We start from the raw sequence: 19,400 nt of genomic DNA, 5'->3' as shown, positions 1-19,400 counted from the left end.
GATTTGTGTAGGTGTGGAAGAAAGAAATACAACACCATGAAATGGGCTAAAAAACAGGATTCAACTAATGCTAAATCAGTTTTGGCATTTGGAGATGGAAAACATTGGTCTTAGAAGGTAGAGAACTTGGTAAGTATCTTTACAGTAAAAGATAATGCCTACAAGAATGTTTTGTTAGACCATTCCAATCTCCCAAGAAACACATACTAAGACAGATTAGATATTCAAGAATTTCACTAGGAAAAATAAAAGAGAACCTAGAAAATTTGTGGGGACTAAAGGTACATAATACTCTTTGATCCCTAGGGAAGAGGATATGACAGAGGGTTGAACATATATATATTCCAACTTCCCTACAACTTAGGCAATATTTGTTTGGACATGAGGAATCTTTAGGTACAAAGTGATGTTGGGTTCAGCCAATGAGTCATTATGTTCCTTAGAAAGGGAGTGTGGATTGAAGAAAGAAATAGAAAAGAGACAGTAGATAGAGTCAGAAAGGCACTCAGTAAATAGTAAAAAAAAAAACAAACCAAAATCAAGTTTATTATTTACAGTCCTTATATACCGCAATCAAAAGGGGAGAGCAAAAGAATTCCACTTAAAAAGAACAAACAAACAAGCATAATTACTGTCCCAATACCCAAAACATCTGGTCACCATACCATAAGTCAAACATCCTGTAATTTGGTTTTGAGGGTCAAAGCATCAAGCAGCTACACACCTTTGGCAAAACATTGTATTGTTTAGGAGCAATACTAGGTTTGTACTCTCTGACCTTAAGTCAAAATGAAACAAACCATATCTGTGGGTCCCCACAAAGTGACAAGAGGAATTTAAATCTTAGTTTATTCTCCCCTCTCTGCCCCTTGCCATGGTTAGTAATTGAGTACCTCTGGGCCCTTCCCTTTGGCCAATAACAGGATTGTTTGATGCTGGGGGCTATGAACTGCTCTTTTAGCCTAACTATCTGTACTAAGTGGCTTGAGTCTACGTAGTATTAAAATATTTTCTTTTTTACTCTTTTGTTTTGTTTGAATGAGTACCAAGCTGGACTCTCTTGGAAGATGATTGTTTATTTGAGGAGTGTTCAGTGAAATTTTGAGTAGTGATTCTTCAATCAAAATGAAGTACATTTATTTGACAATTATACAAGGAATTTTATGACCATGAGAAGCTACATGTAAATTCCCATTGATTTGCCTATTTGTGGAAATGTGTTTCAAGTATTTTAAGATGAAGATATTCCAGGTCATAGCAGTCAATGGGGAAGGGAAATAAAAGAAAAGAAAAAGAAATAATCTTTAAGAACCATGTTGGTATTAGACTAATTTCATTCCTGTTAGTTACATTTTATGTCCATTTTACTAAGAAAGAAATGGGTTCAGTGATGAACCAACAGTGAAAACAGATCAAAGTTAACAAAGCTGAACTTCTGCCTCTGCCTCCTGCTGCTTGTAGACACTTCATGAGAAGTGTTTGTCTATCTTTCACAGGAAGGAGAAATGAGAAGTTTCATTCATAAAAGAAATTTTGTATAAGCCTGCTTCCTGTCGACTTTTTTGGGTAATTGTCAGTTTTGGATGGCCAGCACGTGCTGGAACTGGACAAGACAGCAAACATCATACAAGGGACTAAAGAAGTTTCCCACACACAGCCCCTGACCCAGCTTGAGGCGCTGCCAACTTCCTCTTCCTCCTCGCCCACCCAGATGAATTCAAATGACTTTGGAAGGCTCCACACCCATCAAAATTACCACTGTGCCCTGCAAAATCCTAACCAGCTCCCTTATTATTTAAGTACTTCTATTGTCTTTCCCAATCTTGTTCTGCAATCAGCTATCAAAACTGTTGCTCTCACTACAGATAATAACAGACTTTAAGAAGCACCTGTTAGCTTTGGACTTGCAAAGTTCTGTATGCCCTGTCTTGATACTATCTCTTACTCTTTCCTTCCATCTATACTGTTACTTAGGAAAACCCTACATTCTACAAATTTTTCATGCATGTTATTTCCTCTATATATATTGCTGTTTCTCTTTTATATCAAAAATAGTGCTGGCCTGCTATGACCCTACACACATGGCCCTTTGACTAAGAAACCTTGACCTTATCATGGGAATGATCATAATCTCTTCTGGTCACTACTGATATTGACTCATGACATGAAACATCTAAGATGTAAGAATCTATTTAACTACCTTTCGTCTTTTGTTCCTAGAGCATCACTAAGAGATAACACCTCCATGTCTTTGAACTTTTGGTATTAATTACATAGTTAAGGAATGAATAAAAGATTGGTTGACGTGGTGAAATTTATATAGTCTATAATTAAGAAAAGTTGGTTTGGATTATTTTTGGTAATATCAATATCCATCCAAATAGATTACTTATTCTACCTAAATAAGGTACCAGTTTTTCATTGTTTAGGTTTTATGAAAATGCAAATGAAACATACATGAAACTATAATCAGGAATTATCATCATATCAGAGATGTGTCCAGATAGGGCCTGGAAAGATCATTCAGTAATTACAAGCACTTACTGCTCTCAAAAAGGACCTAAGTTTCAGTTCCTGGCACCTACATGGTCACTCGTAACACTCTAATGCTGTCCTATGATTCCCATGGTCTTCTATACACAAATACTACACATATATAGAAGGTTCACATGGGTACACACAGTGAAAAAAATTTATTTTCAAAAAAATGTCATTAGTATATAAACATCTCATTCTCTCAAAAAATTCTATTCTACAACTTTACAGCTGTTTTCTCTGAGGTTTGCATAGGAAATGACCACAATACAAAGATAAGGAACGAAGAAGCCAAACAGCAGCTGGGTTATGCTTTTGATGTAGGTGTCCACATATAAACATCGTGAAGTCTCTTACAAAACTCTTTACACCATTTGTCATCTATTTACACATTAAAGCAACTTTTCCAACAGACAAAACTATAGTTTATCAAGTTATAAAAATTGTTTTCTAAAAAAACTTATTTTATTACCACAAAATAAATAATAATAAACAATATCTTCAAAAGAAAAGATAAAATTTCAATTAAGACTGCTTTTGGGATTTTCCTTTATGGTTTCTGCCCTTTGGTTAACAACATCAATGTCACATTTCCTATGATATTGCATATTGGTAAGCTTAAAGAAAAAAATCTTTAAAAACTGTTTACAGACATATCTCAACATTTTCTCTTTTTTCCTCCCTCCCTCCCTCTCTCCCTCCCTTCCTACCTTCATTCATTCTTTCCTCCTCCTCCCTTCCCCAAAGACTTCCTTATTTTCTTCCCCTTTCCTGTCTCTATCTCTCTCTGTCCCCTCCCTCTCCCACCTTCCCCTCCCTGTTTGTCTATCTATAATTTCTTTTGTGACAGGATCTGATTTTTAAGCCCAAGCTAACTTCAAGCTCACCATGCAGCTCAGGTTGGCCTTAAACTTAAACTCTGCCTCAAGCTTTTGAGTTCTGGGATTTCAGGCATGATCCCTTACTGCCATTTCTCAACAAATTGTAATTTCTAGTTTGCAGCAAGTTTCTATATCTGAAAATAAAATACAAGGAATGGCTAATGTTTTACAATATGGCATTTCAAATGTAACAATGAAATTTACTTCAAATTCAAGATTTGGGCAAAAATTTCTTGACCGATAAATGAAAATTTCTATGCTCTCAAAATTGCTGAATATAGGCCACTCCAGGAGCTGTTTATTTTTACATGATATACAGTGAAAACACTATAATTAAGAATGGGTAAACCCAGCTGTGATTTGGGTTTATCAAATTTCATAAAGTTGCTTTTTACTATTTATTGTCTGAGGAGGCCAAAGTCTTCTTTACCAAGAAAATTTCCTTCAATTTTTAAGTTGGTGTTTATTTTAAAAGGAGAGAAATCCATATGGTTTTGATTCCTCCACACTTGACTCATCCAAATGCAGTTTTGTAAGAGCTGTTTGAAGTCAAAAAGCTTTTTGAAAATTTTATGAGCTTTTTTGTCTTTTTCCTCCTCAGCAAAGGAAGTGATGCTTTGCCAAGTATAAACAAAGTTAATCACCAAACAGTTTTATATCCTAAAATAATGAAACTGGATTGTACATTGAATTTGACGAAATAACACTTTCATCTCTACTGAAGTTGTTGCCCAAACTTGCTCATCGATTGCCTTCTCTGAAGGACACTCCTGGGAGCAGCAATGCCACCCCACAGGCTTTCTAGAAGGCACAATACAGTAGCCAAATCATTTGTTTTCCACCCAGGGTTTTCTTACTGCTCCTTAGTGTGTGTGTGTCACAGGAGCCACAGGAGTACAGTACTAATTGTCATGAGTGGGCCAAGTAATTAGGTCACAGTAACAGAAACGAGGAAAGGGTGCTACATGGGTACCTCTCAGGATGGTAAGCTGAACAGGAAGTAGATGCTGGTTAGAACCCTTGTTCCCATACATCCTTTCTGAATCACACCTAGAAAAGTGGCCAGGACAATGATGCCTGCTTCCTCAGAACAGCCTATTAGCTGCTTTTGCAAATTAAATTTTATAGACATAAGCAATGTGTAAATTGCATGTGCCTGGTTTTGTTCTACAATGATAGCAACCATTTGAAGAACAAAACCTAAGGTACTTTTAGTATAAATATTTTTATTAATTCTTTGAGATGGTCATATAATATACTTTAATCATATTCACTGCCAATTCTTCTCCCTAGTTCTGCCCATAACCACCCACAAATTAATGTTTTAGTGTCTTCTCTCTTTTTAAAAATAACTCATTAACTCCAATTTTTCATGCCCATATACTTCCAGGTGTGGGGTCGTCCACTAGAGTATGGTCAGCTTACTAAAGTTCATGTTCTGTTTTTTTACAGACTTTCTTTCTCCCAAGAACCATCAATTGTCCATAAAGCCTTAGTTAGAATTTGATGAGGATGTTCTTATGTATACGTTTCTCGTATTGATCGATAAATAAAACACTGATTGGCCAGGGAGAAAGATAGGTGGGGCTAGGAGATGAGGAGAATTCTGGGAAATGTAGGCAGACAAGAGTCGCCATGTAGACCCAGGAGGAGAGGACACATCAGGCAATCTCCGGTAAGCCAAGATCACGTGGAAATACATAAATTAATAAAAATGGGTTAATAGTTAATTCAGAGCTAGCCAATAAGAAGACCTAGTCATTGGCCAACAGGTTAATATATAGCATCTGTGTGTTTATTGGGGCTCCACGGCAGAGGGAACCTAGTAAGACAGAAAACATTCTATCAACAAGATGTAGGAGTTCCTGAGCCTGTTTCCCACCACATGCTAGAATGTTGTTTGGCTTGATCTTGCGCAAGTCTTGTGCTGAGAAACATGGTTTCTGTGAGCTCACAAACACAAAGGTCTTCTTATATCCAGATGAAAGTTTCTCAGTTGTCCTCCATGACCTGGGATTCTCAGTCTATCCAATCTTTCTTCTTTGGTAGTTTCCAAGATCAGGGCAGTGGGTATGATACAGTTTGTAGCTGAATACTCCACCAACATTCTGTTCACTCCGACAGTTATAACAATTTAAAGGTGTGACAAACTCTTTCCACAGATAAGGCATACGCCCCTTGATAAAAATGTTCACACATGGCTCATATGGAACTCTGACCCTTTAATGTTTTTCTGTAACTCAAAAAGTCTCTTTTTTAAAAATAAAATGATGCTGTATTGTTCACAATTTAGCAAAGCCCAGAAATGGACAGAAATGAATACCTCTGTCCACACATGCACACCAAAAGAGTACATCGTTTTCTTTTATTTGTGTACAATGTATTCTTGAAGATTACAGCAACAAAGCTAAGCACGAGGACACATTAATGTAATTGCAGAAGTGGGAAAGCCAAAGCTTGAAGACTGCCATGAGCTTAATGCCAGGCTGTGCGCATAGTGACTTCCAGGCAGCTTGGACAGTAAGGCTCATATTTCTAAAAACAAAACAAGCGGAAGGAAGAAAAGACAAAACACGAGCAGGGAGAGGAGGGCTAGGCAACTAAGAGGGAAAAGAAGGGAGGAAGAAAGAGAGAGAGAAGAAGGAAATCAAAATATGTATAGTAGGTATTTACATTATTTTTCACATGTGAGACTTGGCCATATCCTGACTATTTCTTCATTTATAGCTTCTTGTTGACCAAGCATTTCAAGGACTTGAAAAATGTACATGATTTTCCCATTACTGAAGTATTTATAGTAGATTTCCCGGGTAATGTCATCATGTCCTCTGGATTATTACTGTAACAGAAGAAAATCAATCAAACTCAGGAATCCTGGCTTTGTGTTAGGTTGCCAACGCTGTAATTTGTTTTCATGCTATATATATGTGATTCACACATACACATACACACAAAGTCCTTACATTCTATTGTTTCTATGGTAGTCAATTATTTTTTCTGTAAAATAGAGATAATAGTGCCTACTTTACAGAATGCATTTGAGCATTAAGGAAACTAATACATGTGATATATTGAGGGCACAGCCTGTGTCATCTGTCAAACCCTACAAGGAGTTCCAAAAAACAGCTGAGTGAGCAGGGCTCAATTTGTTAAACTTATTACAGTAGAAAAATACCATTCTGCAGCCCTGTTGGAGAAGAACCTAAAAAGGGAAAAATCAGGAGAAAAAAATAATCTGGGGGGGCTGTTTGTATGAAAAATTATACATATACACACATAATTTTCTTGGTGGTTTTTATCTTTTTATTTAAATTAGAAACAAGCTTTCTTCACATGTCAAACCCAGCTCCATCTCCCTTTCCTCCTCCCCAGCCCCCCCCACGATCTTCCCAGCCCTCTGCCTAATTCTCACTCTGCTCCCGAGGGAGGGTGAGGGCCTCCATGGAGATCTCCAGAGTCTGTCATTTCATCCAGGGCAGGGCCTAGGCCCTCCCCCATGTGTCCAGGCTGAGAGAGCATCCCACAATGTGGAATGGGCACCCAAAGTCCACTTGCATGCCAGGGATAAATACTGATCTACTACCCAAAGCTTCATAGATTGCCTAGGCCACCTCACTGACACCCACATTCAGGGGTTCTGGATAAGACCCATGCTGGCCTCTCAGCCATCAGTCTGGGGTCCAAGAGTTCCCCTCTGTTCAGGTTAGCTGTCTCAGTGAGTTTCATCAGCCCAGTCTTGACCCCATTGCTCATCACTCCTCCCTCTCTGTCACTTGGTTCCAGGAGTTCAGTTCAGTGTTTAGCTGTGGGTGTCTGCCTCTGCTTCCATCAGCCACTGGATAAAGGTTCTAGGATGGCATATAAGGTAGTTGTCAAACTCATTAGGGAAGGGCATTTAATGTAGCCTCTCCACTATTGCTTAGTTTGCCAGCTGTTGTCATCCTAGTAGATCTCTGGAAATCTCACTATGTCTGATCTCACCTCAAACCTATGATGACTCCCTCTATTATGGTATCTCTCATCCTGCTCTCCTCTATTCTCCACCCAACTCAACCTTCCTGCTCCCCCATGTATTCTTCTCCCCTCCTCTTCTCCCCAACCCTTTCTTCCAGCTCCCTCTCCCCTCCCCCCATGCTCCAAATCTGCTCAGAAGATCTTGCTCCATTCCCCTTCTCTGGGGTGCCATGCATATCTCTCTTAAGGTTCTCCCTGTACTCTCTGGCAGTGGGATTGTAGGTTGGCACTGCCCTGCTCCTTGTCTAAAATCCATATATGAGTAAGTACATATGAAAGGAAGGGGTCAAACTTTCACTATTTGCAGATGATAGGATAGTTTACCTAAGTGACCCAAAAAACTCTATCAGGGAACTCCTACAGCTTATAAACACCTTCAGCAAAGTGTCAAGCCACAAGATCAACTCAAGGAAATGAGTAGCCCTACTATATTTAGACAATAAAAGGGCTGAGAAAGAAATCAGAAAAACATCACATTTTACAATTGCCACAAATAACATAAAATACCTTGGGGTAACGCTAACCAAACAAGTAAAATGCCTGTATCGCAAGAACTTTGAGTCTTTAAAGAAGGGAATTAAAGAAGATACCAGAAAATGGAAAAATCTCCCATGCTCTTGGATAGGTAGGATCAACATAGTAAAAATGACAATCTTGCCCAAAGCAATCTACAGATTGAATGCAATCCCCATCAAAATCCCAGCATAATTCTTCACAGACCTTGAAAGAACAATTCTCAACTTTACATGGAAAAACAAAAGACCCAGGATAGCCAAAACAACCCTGTTCAACAAAGCAACACCTGGAGGCATCACCATCCCTGACTTCAAGTCTATTATAAAGCTATAGTCCTGAAAACAGCTTGGTATTGGCACATAAATAGACAGGTAGACCAATGGAATCCAATTGAACACCCCAATATTAACCCATACATGTATGAGCACCTGACCTTTGACAAAGAAGCTAAAATTATACAATGGAAAAAAGATAGCATCTTTAACAAATGGTGCTGGCATAACTGGATGCTGGCATGTAGAAGACTGCATATAGATCCATGTCTATCACCATGCACAAAACTTCTTAGTGATTTTATGATGTCCAGAGGCCAGCACTTTATAGCACTGCTTCTCTGGGGTCTTACATTCTTTCTGTCTCCTTTCCTGGGGTGATTCCCAAGCCTTCCAACCCTTGGGGGAGGGTGTCACAGTTGATTCATTGGGGCTATTTATGACAGGAGAGGCAGAGATAGGTAAAAGTCTTTGTGCAAGTATTGACTAATAAGAAACCCATTAGTGGGGCTGAGTATTTGTTTTCACTGGGTGTTCTTTCAGGAAAACTTATTTTGAACTTTGTAAATTTTTTTATCTCTTTCCTGGACTATGAAATACTGGAAGTATTTTACTTTCTAGAGTTTCTTTAGGACTCTGTGCTTTTCCAAATCTATCAATTTTATGTCATAAACTTTATCCAGTTACACTCAGTTTCCTATCTGGAGAGGTGCATTCTATACCAGTTATGATCAGATCCAAAACCAGTATGTCTTAGGTTCTGATCTTCCCTTACACAGAAACAAATAGAGCTAAAACCAGGGAAGATTGTTGGTTGTAGTCAATGTGAGGGGTGCCAATAATAAATTAGAAAATATCATCATTATTTTCTGTGTGAATGTTGTATGTGTGTGTGTGTGTTCCTGTGTTTTGTGAACTTTTGTGGGTGTGAGTATGAACACCAGAGGTTGGTATCAGGTGTCATCCTGATACCAGACACCTTATTTTTTCAAGACAGAGTCTCATTGAACCCGAAGGTCATTAATGTGGATGAATTAGCTGGCCAGTCAGTTCCAGAAACATTCCTGACTCTGCCTCCCTCAGCACCAGAATTACAGATGCACACTCACATGCCTTACTTTTTTGTGGGTGCTGTGAATCCAACCTCAGATCCTAATGTTTGTCCAGCTAGCAGTTTACCCTGGCCCATATTATTATGTTTATCACCATTCTTTTACAGATGAAGTACCTGAAACTTTGGAATATTATATAACACACCAAGCTTCACTTAGTCTAGACAGTATTATTTGTGTGCGTTGTATTCAAATCCCAGTGTGATCATGAGGCTGCAGAGTTAAGAGGTATGAGCTAACAGCATTTGCTTGCTCAGATGAATCAAATTCTGATTGATAGGATAAACTGCGGATCAGTGGTTCTCAACCTCTGGGTTCTGACCCGTGGGGGACAAAAGACCCTTTCACAGGGGTCACCTAAGTCCATTGGAAAATACAGATATTTATATTACATTCATAACAGTAGCAAAATTACAGTTACAGAGTAGCAACAGAAATTATCTTATGGCTGGGGGTCACCACAACATGAACATGTATTAAAAATTCACAGCATTAAGAAGGTTGAGAGCCAATCCCAGCACTCGGGAGGCAGAGGCAGGCATTTTTCTGTGAGTTAGAGGCTGGGCTGGACCGACAGCCTCCAAAACAATACAGAAAAATCCTGTCTTGTAAAAACCAAAAAAAAAAAGAAGGTTGAGAGCCACTGCTGTAGGTAGGAGAAACGTTTTAATCTTGGTATGTTTTCTCTCACACAAAAACTGAAAGGACTTGATTGTATTTGGCTGGTAGAGTTGCTGTGGATGGTGTGGATGGCAGCAGAGTGGTGGTAGAGACATTCTATGGCTCACCTCACCAGCCATTATACTTCAAAGCACAGAGCAAACAGCTGTCCCTCAGGAAAGCTACTCTTCAGATCTGTTGTAATAGATTCATACAACCTTGATGATATATTTGTTTGTTTGAAAGAATGAAGTCTTGTATCTACTGTGTTGGGGTATAGACAATTCTTAGACAGGCATTAGGAGAAGGTTTACAGTATGAAACAGATAGAATTGTTAAAACTGGGGTCTTTGGGAAGATCTCAGAAGCAAAATATTGCCTGATGAATGACATGTTTGGCAGGTGAGTGATCTATTACCCTAAGAGAACTCTTTATCTAGACAGGAAAACTATTTGCCTAAGTTGGTTTGTACAACTTCCATGAAGCTCAGAGTAAAATTATTTGTCATTTATATTCTTACCTTCCCGAGTAGAGTATTGCTTGAAAAAACATATAAGTCATATTAACAAGGTGGATTCAGTTCTCAGTCCTAATAATTAGAATAGTAGCTGTGAGTGGCTTCTGTTCTGTTCTCAATAAAAAAAATAATAATAACGCATTGCACTTGTGTCTGTGTGTATTCCCAAGATTATTTCTCTTTTAGAAAAAGAAAAACAACTCTGTTGGAATGTTAATCATCTAACCAGATGAGTTATCTACAGATTTAAAAGCTGTTAGATAAACAGTGTTACTCGGGCCAGGCAGTGAACTTCTCATTGATTTTTTTCATTTGGAGCATGCACATCACTTGTTAATTTATAAAATGTGAGCATTGATTCATACAGTCACTCAGCATTTTCTGTTTTTTAGTATTGAATCAACTGGGCTAAATCACATTCCTATAGTAAAGGTCTTCTAAAGGTCTTCTAGTCTCTTCTAGTTTTCACTAATATATGTCATTTAATGTGTGTGTGTGGGTTTAAGTTTTAACAAATGATTATGTGTTATCTGTGCTTGCTATGTTTTCTTAAGCCATCTAAGTTCAAAGGTATTACTTATAACTACTAAATAAAAGGACAAACTGTTAACATATGTAAGTATGTCAACTATATGTAAGTATATTAACTATATGTAAGTATGCAGAGGTGAAGGTCCCAAGACTAACAATAACTTTAAGACTCTACCTAGTAAGACAACAAAATATAAGCATTTGAGGCAATGACTAAATAAATAGCATAAGGAAGGAAAGAAGTGCAGATTATAAATAAGTAAAGAAAAAACTATTCAAAATTATTTTAAAGCAGAAATACTGGAACTGTGTTCAACATTAAAACACAGGTGTCAGAACCATGGGTGAAAGTCATATTCTGATCGTGTTAATAGTTAATAACTAAGAAAAGGCTAATGACTAACATTGATTAAAAGCCTAATAAATAATCATTCCAAATGCTGGAGCAGGTCAAGCATATGGAGGTAATAAGTAAAATGTGGAGAATATACCTTCAGAGAAGCTATGATATTAATTCCGTTTCCCTTGATTGCCCAACAAAGCTATATTTTTAAAACGCTTATATTAAATATATATTTTCTTTCTGTTTTTGATTGTACAACAAGAAATATAAAATGTAAATGAGTAGCCTCATCACGAGGGAAGACCATGAAAGAGGAAATTGTATTTCATATGCTAACAGGAACCACAGACATATGACAAACCATTACCTATAATATAGTGTAATTCATGTTAATAATAAATCAGTCTGTCTGATTTTCTGGTGTTACATGTATTTGTAGTACTTTATAGTAAGCAGAGAGAAAGCAAGGCCAACAGCTGGCAACACATCCCCGCAACATGACAGCCAGAGTCAGGGAGTTAACAGGATTGTTCTTAAGTGTGATGCAGCCTCAAGCAGTGTTAGAGCTGTCACAATCTATTCTTGCACTCTTTCTACCTATGTGCTCCTATGGATTCCTATGTGCCTGTCTTCTGGAGGGAAGACTCCGGGAAAGTTAATGGAATGAGCGGTCATCCTCATTCCTGCAGCTAGTGTAGAATCAGGAATAGTTGTTCATCCCATCTCTTCTCCATTCTTGATTACCTCATAACTTGACCTGCACTTATAACCTGAAGGTCTTAACCATGGGGAACCATAGTTTTCATTATAGGACCAGCTGCCTATATCCGTTCATGACAACTTCTTAACAAAGCATCTGAGGGATGCCCTCAACTCACTATGGAAAAGCACCCTAAATTCTACTACTAATGAGATTTAATTACTCTTACTTTATTGTAAACTTACCCCCTATCAATCATACATCTCCCTCTTAGACAAGGTTTCTTAACTATATCATTTTTATCGATCCATTGACAAGACTGTATAATAGAATGTCTATTCTGTGGCTTGAAGGTGCACCCAGTGTCATGTGCTTCTTATTATTGATAATTGGGACCCCCACTGTTTCCAGCCCATGAATTTGAGGGCTGTTACATTTCTCCTACTGGAAACAAACAGAAGAAACCTTTAACTTAGTGTCTGTGTTGTACTATGAATACTAGCTCCTGGTAAGTTTTGAATCTGAAATATCTTTCACTGGGTTCTTGTGCATGAACACTTGTTACCCAGCCAGTGGTTCTGTCTAGGGTGATTGTGAAACTTTTGGAATATGAAGCCTCGTTGGCAGAAGTAGGTATCCAGATGCAGGCCTTTGAAAATGATGGCCAACTTGTGATATACCTAATCCTACCACGAATTCTTCTCAGCCATGGAACCCTTCTGAATCCACGAGTCAAAGGAAATCCTTCCTCCTTGCTGACAGATACTGTGCCAAAGTGAAAAGCAAGGTCACTGATTAAGGACACCATCATTTCTAATCTTTTCTTCTTAGTTTATCATTCAGCTTGGTCTTCATATGCACCATCAAATTCAACAAGCAGAGTCACCTATGATTTGCGTGGTGTAAGATATAATTCAGTGTGGCACCTAGATTGCTCTGAATCCATAATTGGCTTAGATTGTTGGCCTTATTCTAGGTTGGTTAGGATCTATACTGATTTTCCATCTCCTTTGTTTTTGACAACTTCAAAATGTATCTTTTCCACCATGGGGTCTATTAAAGCACTCTTCTCTGCTGGCTCCATAGAGCAGACATGCTACAGAAATTGCTCCTCCTGATATTAGTCCTACACAAGGAGCTAGCCCTCACAAGAGGTAAGTGATTTGCAGAAAGGTCTCAGGATACGCAATATACCATTGTGATGCCCTAAGAGGCCTATTGGATCTTCTTTATCATGGAAGAATCAGGATGCAGCAACTTGTCTTTCACTCTGTAGGGAATTTTGGCATAGGTACAATATATCAACCTCCTAAAACTATTTTCAGGTGTCAGATCCTCTGACAAGGTTTAACTTTGTGTCTAAAACACATTACCTTGCCAAATTTTCTAGTATAATAGACATTGTTTGTTGTTCTCATCAATACATAGGTGTTTGTGGCATGTGGCAGACTTCTATATGTTGTAGGAGATAAGTGTAATTAACATAGCCCCAATGAAAAAGTGTAAATGAATAGTGTTGCACCTATTCATTCATGAGTATTGGTATGCATGCCAATGAGTAGTTCTGAACAGATATAAACTGGGTTTCTTATTGGAAAAAATACAAAAGAATACATTTACTCTACCATGGCCTTTCCAACTTGCTATTGAAGTAAGTCTATTAGCACTAGTTGTTGGTTCCCATACAATTATCATTCATTACCTATGATGACACATCTTCTACTGGTACTAGACTGTTGCATGTCACATAAATATGCTAATAATAATCAATATTGCTTTTCCTGATGTAACTAAGTTTTCTTTCTTCCACTTTAAAATCCAATCTCATAATTTTTCTTTGGACTGTGAAGTCCTTTTATATATGTAGTAACCATGTGTTAAGGTAACAATGGGCCTGAATGAAGTTTTAGATTGTTTGTTGTTTTAAATTTAGTATTTTGGCCATATGTGCTAAATTTCATAAGTTTCCAATTGGTCCTTTCCATTATCCTGGTTCTTATTCCACATGCCACCCACAAAATGAGGGGGTTGACCAAATACCTTGTGTTTCCATACCTGTCATACCCTCAGCATCCGTGGAAATGATTAAAGTATGAGACTATAGACACAATGCTTGCACTGGGAGCTGGGTTTTATTCTTGATTCAATGGCTCACTTCCCTAGAATCTGACTCTAAGAGAAGAGCCACAGGAGGAATCGGGCCTCTGGCTATTGATGTCACTTCTGTGCCATAAAAATCACAAGATTCTTTGAAAGATACTGATGTTTATAAGATCCAAGTCTGATTCCCTTTGGGGAGAATGTAAAAGGCAAATCACAGACTGGCAGAAAATATTTAGTGCATTATCATATGACCAGATGCCTATTAAAAGGACTTGTATGTAGAATATATAAAGAACTTTCAAAATCCAATCACTAAAAACATACAGCATACTATAAAATAAATACAATTGAAAGAAACAAGAATAATAAGCAGAAGAGATAATAATATGCTAATGGTGATTAAAAAACAGTGACATATTTAGAAAACATATTTGTTAATTCTGAGTGAAGAATACCAGGTTTAGAACAGTGAATTGGGGTTATTCTCTAATCTTCAAGCCAGAATCCATCAAACCAGACACCTATATCAAGTATAACTGCATCCTTTTTGCTGCCCATTTTAGCTGTCTTTGTTCAAAGTTTTCATATTTGTGGCAGCAAATAGCAAAGTCAGGAATTAGTTGGTTTAGCTAAGCAAGAGACTACTTAATATGTGCTCTGGGAAAATATAAATGTTATCAGCTGCTCCTGCAGTTTGTAATATTTCTTAGTTGTAAAACTGTAAGAGCCATTCCCAAGGTAGAAGGTTGGGGGTGGATAGAATAGAATGCTTCTTGAATAGCCAATTAGAGGGGACCCAAGGAATTATGTTGAGTTGTTAATCCAAGCAGAAACTCAATGCATCCTTAATATCCACTGGGCCATTTCTCCTAGAAACAACAGGCAACTCTGGGTTTTACAGGGAAGAAAATTGAGTTGGAGGCAGGTTCAGAGAAAAATGTGAAGTGGGGTCTGGAACAGACTCAGAACCCCACTGAATGAAGCAGAGTGACCAACTAATGCTCACCTCACTGAGTGGCTTGGAACATTAATTGGGCATTTAGCTTTAACAAAGCTAAATCCAATGGTCAATATTTTTGTGCAAAGCCTTCTATGGTTGGCATTAGCAGATGTAGGACAAGTTTATTGCCACTGTTTGTTTCATGTGTCAAAAATCCGCAGTCAGCATCTGAGGTCATGAGGATAAGTGTTCTGTGATCAGGCTGTATCTTTCTTCCAATCAAATCTTGGTTCCTAGACTTCAGCCATAAGAAACAATATTTACATTAGGCCACATCAGAGAAACCACAAATGAAGTGACTGCATTGAGGAATAGTCCTTGTCTCAAGTGACAGAAACTCTTTCCAGTTAACAAGCCTTAAGTCCCTTCCAAAAGTTCTTGGTTGACCCAAACAAACCCTATCACCTCAGTAACATTCACATTGAGTGAGAAGCAATAGTTTAGAGAAAGCAAGCCAGCCTACCCACAAATCCTTCATATATCCTTTTACCATCCTCATGCCAAGATGGTTGCCACATATTCATATTGCTAAAATCTTTCATATGTATCACTAAGTGGAGATGTTACACAATACAGAGATATTGAGATGTTTCCATGGCTTCTGGGAGTTTCTTCATCGCTTCATTTTATTTTGCACAATAATTTAGACATACTTTTATTTCACTTGGCTGATGTTAATGACAGTTAATTGTCATTTAAACACCAAATGGGTCCCATGATTCTAACATATGCTTCTTCAAGCATGGTTATAGCAAGATGTTTCCTACTGCAATTCCTTCTGAACAATATTTCCAGAACTTGATATATTTTGATAGGATACAGAAAGCAGAGAATCATTTTCTGCAAATATATACATGTTTTATTCATAAAAGCACATATTTGGTTAAGAAAAGTCTGCTAAGCATTTTAGAAAAGGAGGAAAATATACGTAATATAAATATAGCATATATGTGTAGTTCTAACAAAAATTTTGTAATAATAATGACAATTTTCTCTAACTATATGCTATAATTGAAAAACCGAATATTCTACTGAGGATTCCATTCAGCGCAGGAGCAGTACTTATATCACAATTGATATTTACCTTATGACAACCTCAAAATGAAGATATTTTTGATATTTTAAATGGATAAGAAAAGAGCAGCTCAAAAAAAAGTTAAAATACACAAAGGCTCCTGGCTATGGTATCTTCAGTTATGTGACCACAAATGCTATATTATATCTTCACCACAGGCAACATTATCTTGTGCTCACCAAGTTAAGATTCTAAATAGGGCTTTTGCTTGTTTGTTTGATTGGTTTTGATTTTAGCTTTGGCTTTGTTTTTTTTCTTGTTTTCTGTTTCCACCTGGGTTGAATAGGTTTGAGTTATTTCTTGCTTTGATCATGGAGAACCATATCATAGTTACAAGTCTGTTATGATAAAATACACTATCAAACACAATTGAAGTAAAGAGTTTACTTTGGATCATATCTACAAAATGATATAGTCTACCATGGAGGGAAAGACAGGACAATGTCAATATGAAGAGAAAGCATAGCAATAGAAGCAGGAGGCTGGATGGTCACATTGAAGATGTACTCCAGAAACAGTGAACAGAAAGTAGATTGGGCAAAGTGGCCAGGAAGCTTAACTTTTAGTGGCATACTTTCATCAGTGAGTTTCCACCTCCTGAAAGTTCTAGAAACTTCCCCCAAAGCACCGACAGTAGTGGATGAAATCACATTTATACTACAATTAAAGAGAAATATACAAAGGAAAAAGTCTATTGAAAAATCCCACTGACTTTATTGAACATCAATGGAAAAGTTCATTTCATATTTCAAAAGGAAGGTGCTTCTCTAGGATAGTTTTATTGTTGTTCAGTGTTCCAAGGAAGCATTCAAAAGTGCAGGGCTAATATGAATTCACACACTCCAAGTCTTTAATATTCTGTTTTAGGTTGAAAGCCAAGAGTGGGGTATATGAGAAAACAAGAGGAATCTTTCCTACTGCCTTGTTCTATGTGAGTTATGCAGGGTTAAGGTGTAAAGTTGAATCCTAAAATGAAGTGGAATGGAGCCATATTTCAGATACAACTAAGTTTAATTGTTCATTTTTACTCTGGATCACCAAAATGTTGTTTTATTATTCTCTTGTCTCTCTTCACTTGTCCCTCTCCCCTGTTCTCTCTTCTCTCCCTTTCTCTCTTCCTCTCTCTTTCATACTCTCCCATACACAAATATATGAATCAGTGACTTTTTCTATATATCATATATACATATATATTTTTTATTCATAGATCAAGTTAAAATGTGAAATATATAAATTTAGCTAAGATTTTGATGATAATAAACAACTAAACAAACACATGGTTAAAAAAATAAATTTATTTCGTGGTTTGGGCTCACTGAGCACTTATATACGGCCATTATCACATTAGGAAGCAAGTCATCTACCAGAAGTATGCTTTGAATATTTAATTGGAAATGCAACCTGCTTAAATATCTTTAGTATATCCTGGTGAAATCTTTCCTAACATTGCAATGTGGTCATTTTTTATTGTTGATACAGGATGTATTTCTGAGGATTTGAAAGAGATACTCTGACCAGGTGTTGGTGGCACACACCTTTAATACCAGCACTCAGGATGTAGAGGCAGGTGGATCTCTGTGAGCTTGAGACCAGAACAACCTTCAAAGTCACAGAGAAGCCCTGTCTTGAAAAAAGAAAGAAAGAAACTCTGTCCAGTGCTGTATTTTCTGAATGGAATGCTTGCTCTAAGAAGAATTGAATGGACACATTTTTCATATGGTGCCAAATTATGTATGATTAAGGAGAAACAGGAAGCCTACTAACAATATGGATGGAAAAATAACTTTACATAATTAGGCAAGAGATGAGCTTTCAAGAAGATCAACCTCCTGGCATCCCGGCAAATTAAACTCCATTCACAGCAACAAGAAGTAAACTGAAAAGGGGGTGCTGTCTTTATTAGTAACAGTATTGTGCATTCGTCATGGCAGGAGATAGGAAGGACCATCATAAGCCTTCTCTCCTGTTAGCTCACTAAGAGATTCATGGAATTAACAGAACACTTATGTTATATAGCACAACTCAATACCTTTAGGAAGTTGTTGGTGGAAGTAGGTTGTGTGTGTGTGTGTGTGTGTGTGTGTATGTGTGTGTGTTGAGAGGGGTATGCATTCATGCATGCATATGCACTCGAACATGCACACATTAAATTTTATTCGTGATATGGGGTTTTTTCTCCCGAGAAATGAGAACAAAACGCATATATTTTATATTAAAGTAATGTCATAGCTGTGAGGAAGAAAAATTTTGTTTCAACGAATCAAAGATGCCAGGCAGACTTTTGACATAACAGAAGCTAAAACTAGAAGGATATTAAAAGATAATAAGGATAGAGGAAGACTGAGAGAAGTTTATTACAAAACAGGTATTGGTGGTTTCTTTAATCTTGTATCTTTGAGGTTATGTTACGCTATGATGACAGGTTCAGCCATTGGAATAAATTGCGGAATTGCCTTTGTACCACTCAGAAGTCCTTAGGACAGCCATAGAGATTTGCTGCTAAGATATCCCTTCAAGAATGAATCTGTCAAAAGGAGTGGATCAGATGACAGCTTCCAGGCACAGGTGCCTTTGAGGTATACTCTACTGAACCAAGGCTGTGTTTCCCAAACTCTGAGCAGCCAACCTGCCTAGAAGTTGTATAAGAGGGTCTCAATTGGGAGGGAACAAAGCAAAGGGCTCTTTAAAGAGCACCTATTGCATCCTTCTCTTAGAAGCTGAGCATCTTGGCTCTTTGATGCTCTAGATTCTTATTCTATCTAATCTTCTTGCCTATTTTCCTTTTTTTATAGGAAATGGCTTGCACTGGGTATTCTGCCTGTCTTGCTTCCTTATGGTTCATGCGTTTTGTACACACACACACACACACACACACACACACACACACACACACACAGAGTTATTAAATAGTCTTGAATTATTTTGATACTTGATTCTTGAAATGATGGATGTTATTAATTAAGACAATAGAGTGTTGCAAGTAGATCATTCATTACCTACAATATAGTAAGAATCCATACATATATATAAAATATATGTATATGTATATATATATATATTTGTGGGGGGAACATGGATATTTTCTAGCACAGCAGCCCAAGTAATAAGAAAACTTTAATAGTGGTGACTTTAAATCATAT

At 37.5% G+C, this 19,400-nt stretch overlaps 1 long non-coding RNA gene across 2 annotated transcripts in view; it reads right to left on the bottom strand.

Moving 5' to 3' along the window:
- Positions 1-5,836: 5,836 nt before the first annotated feature.
- LOC121143102 overlaps positions 5,837-19,400 on the bottom strand; it is a 34,676-nt gene continuing 21,112 nt past the window's right edge. For both annotated transcript variants that reach the window (XR_005880213.1, XR_005880212.1), the window contains exon 3: positions 5,837-6,255. This is a non-coding gene — a long non-coding RNA (uncharacterized LOC121143102). The remainder of the gene's footprint in view (positions 6,256-19,400) is intronic.

The sequence above is a fragment of the Mesocricetus auratus genome, unplaced genomic scaffold, assembly GCF_017639785.1.
Source record: "Mesocricetus auratus isolate SY011 unplaced genomic scaffold, BCM_Maur_2.0 Super-Scaffold_100011, whole genome shotgun sequence".
NCBI lineage: Eukaryota > Metazoa > Chordata > Mammalia > Rodentia > Cricetidae > Mesocricetus > Mesocricetus auratus.
Note: the sequence above shows the minus strand (reverse complement) of the source record. Positions and strands in the feature narration are given on the sequence as shown.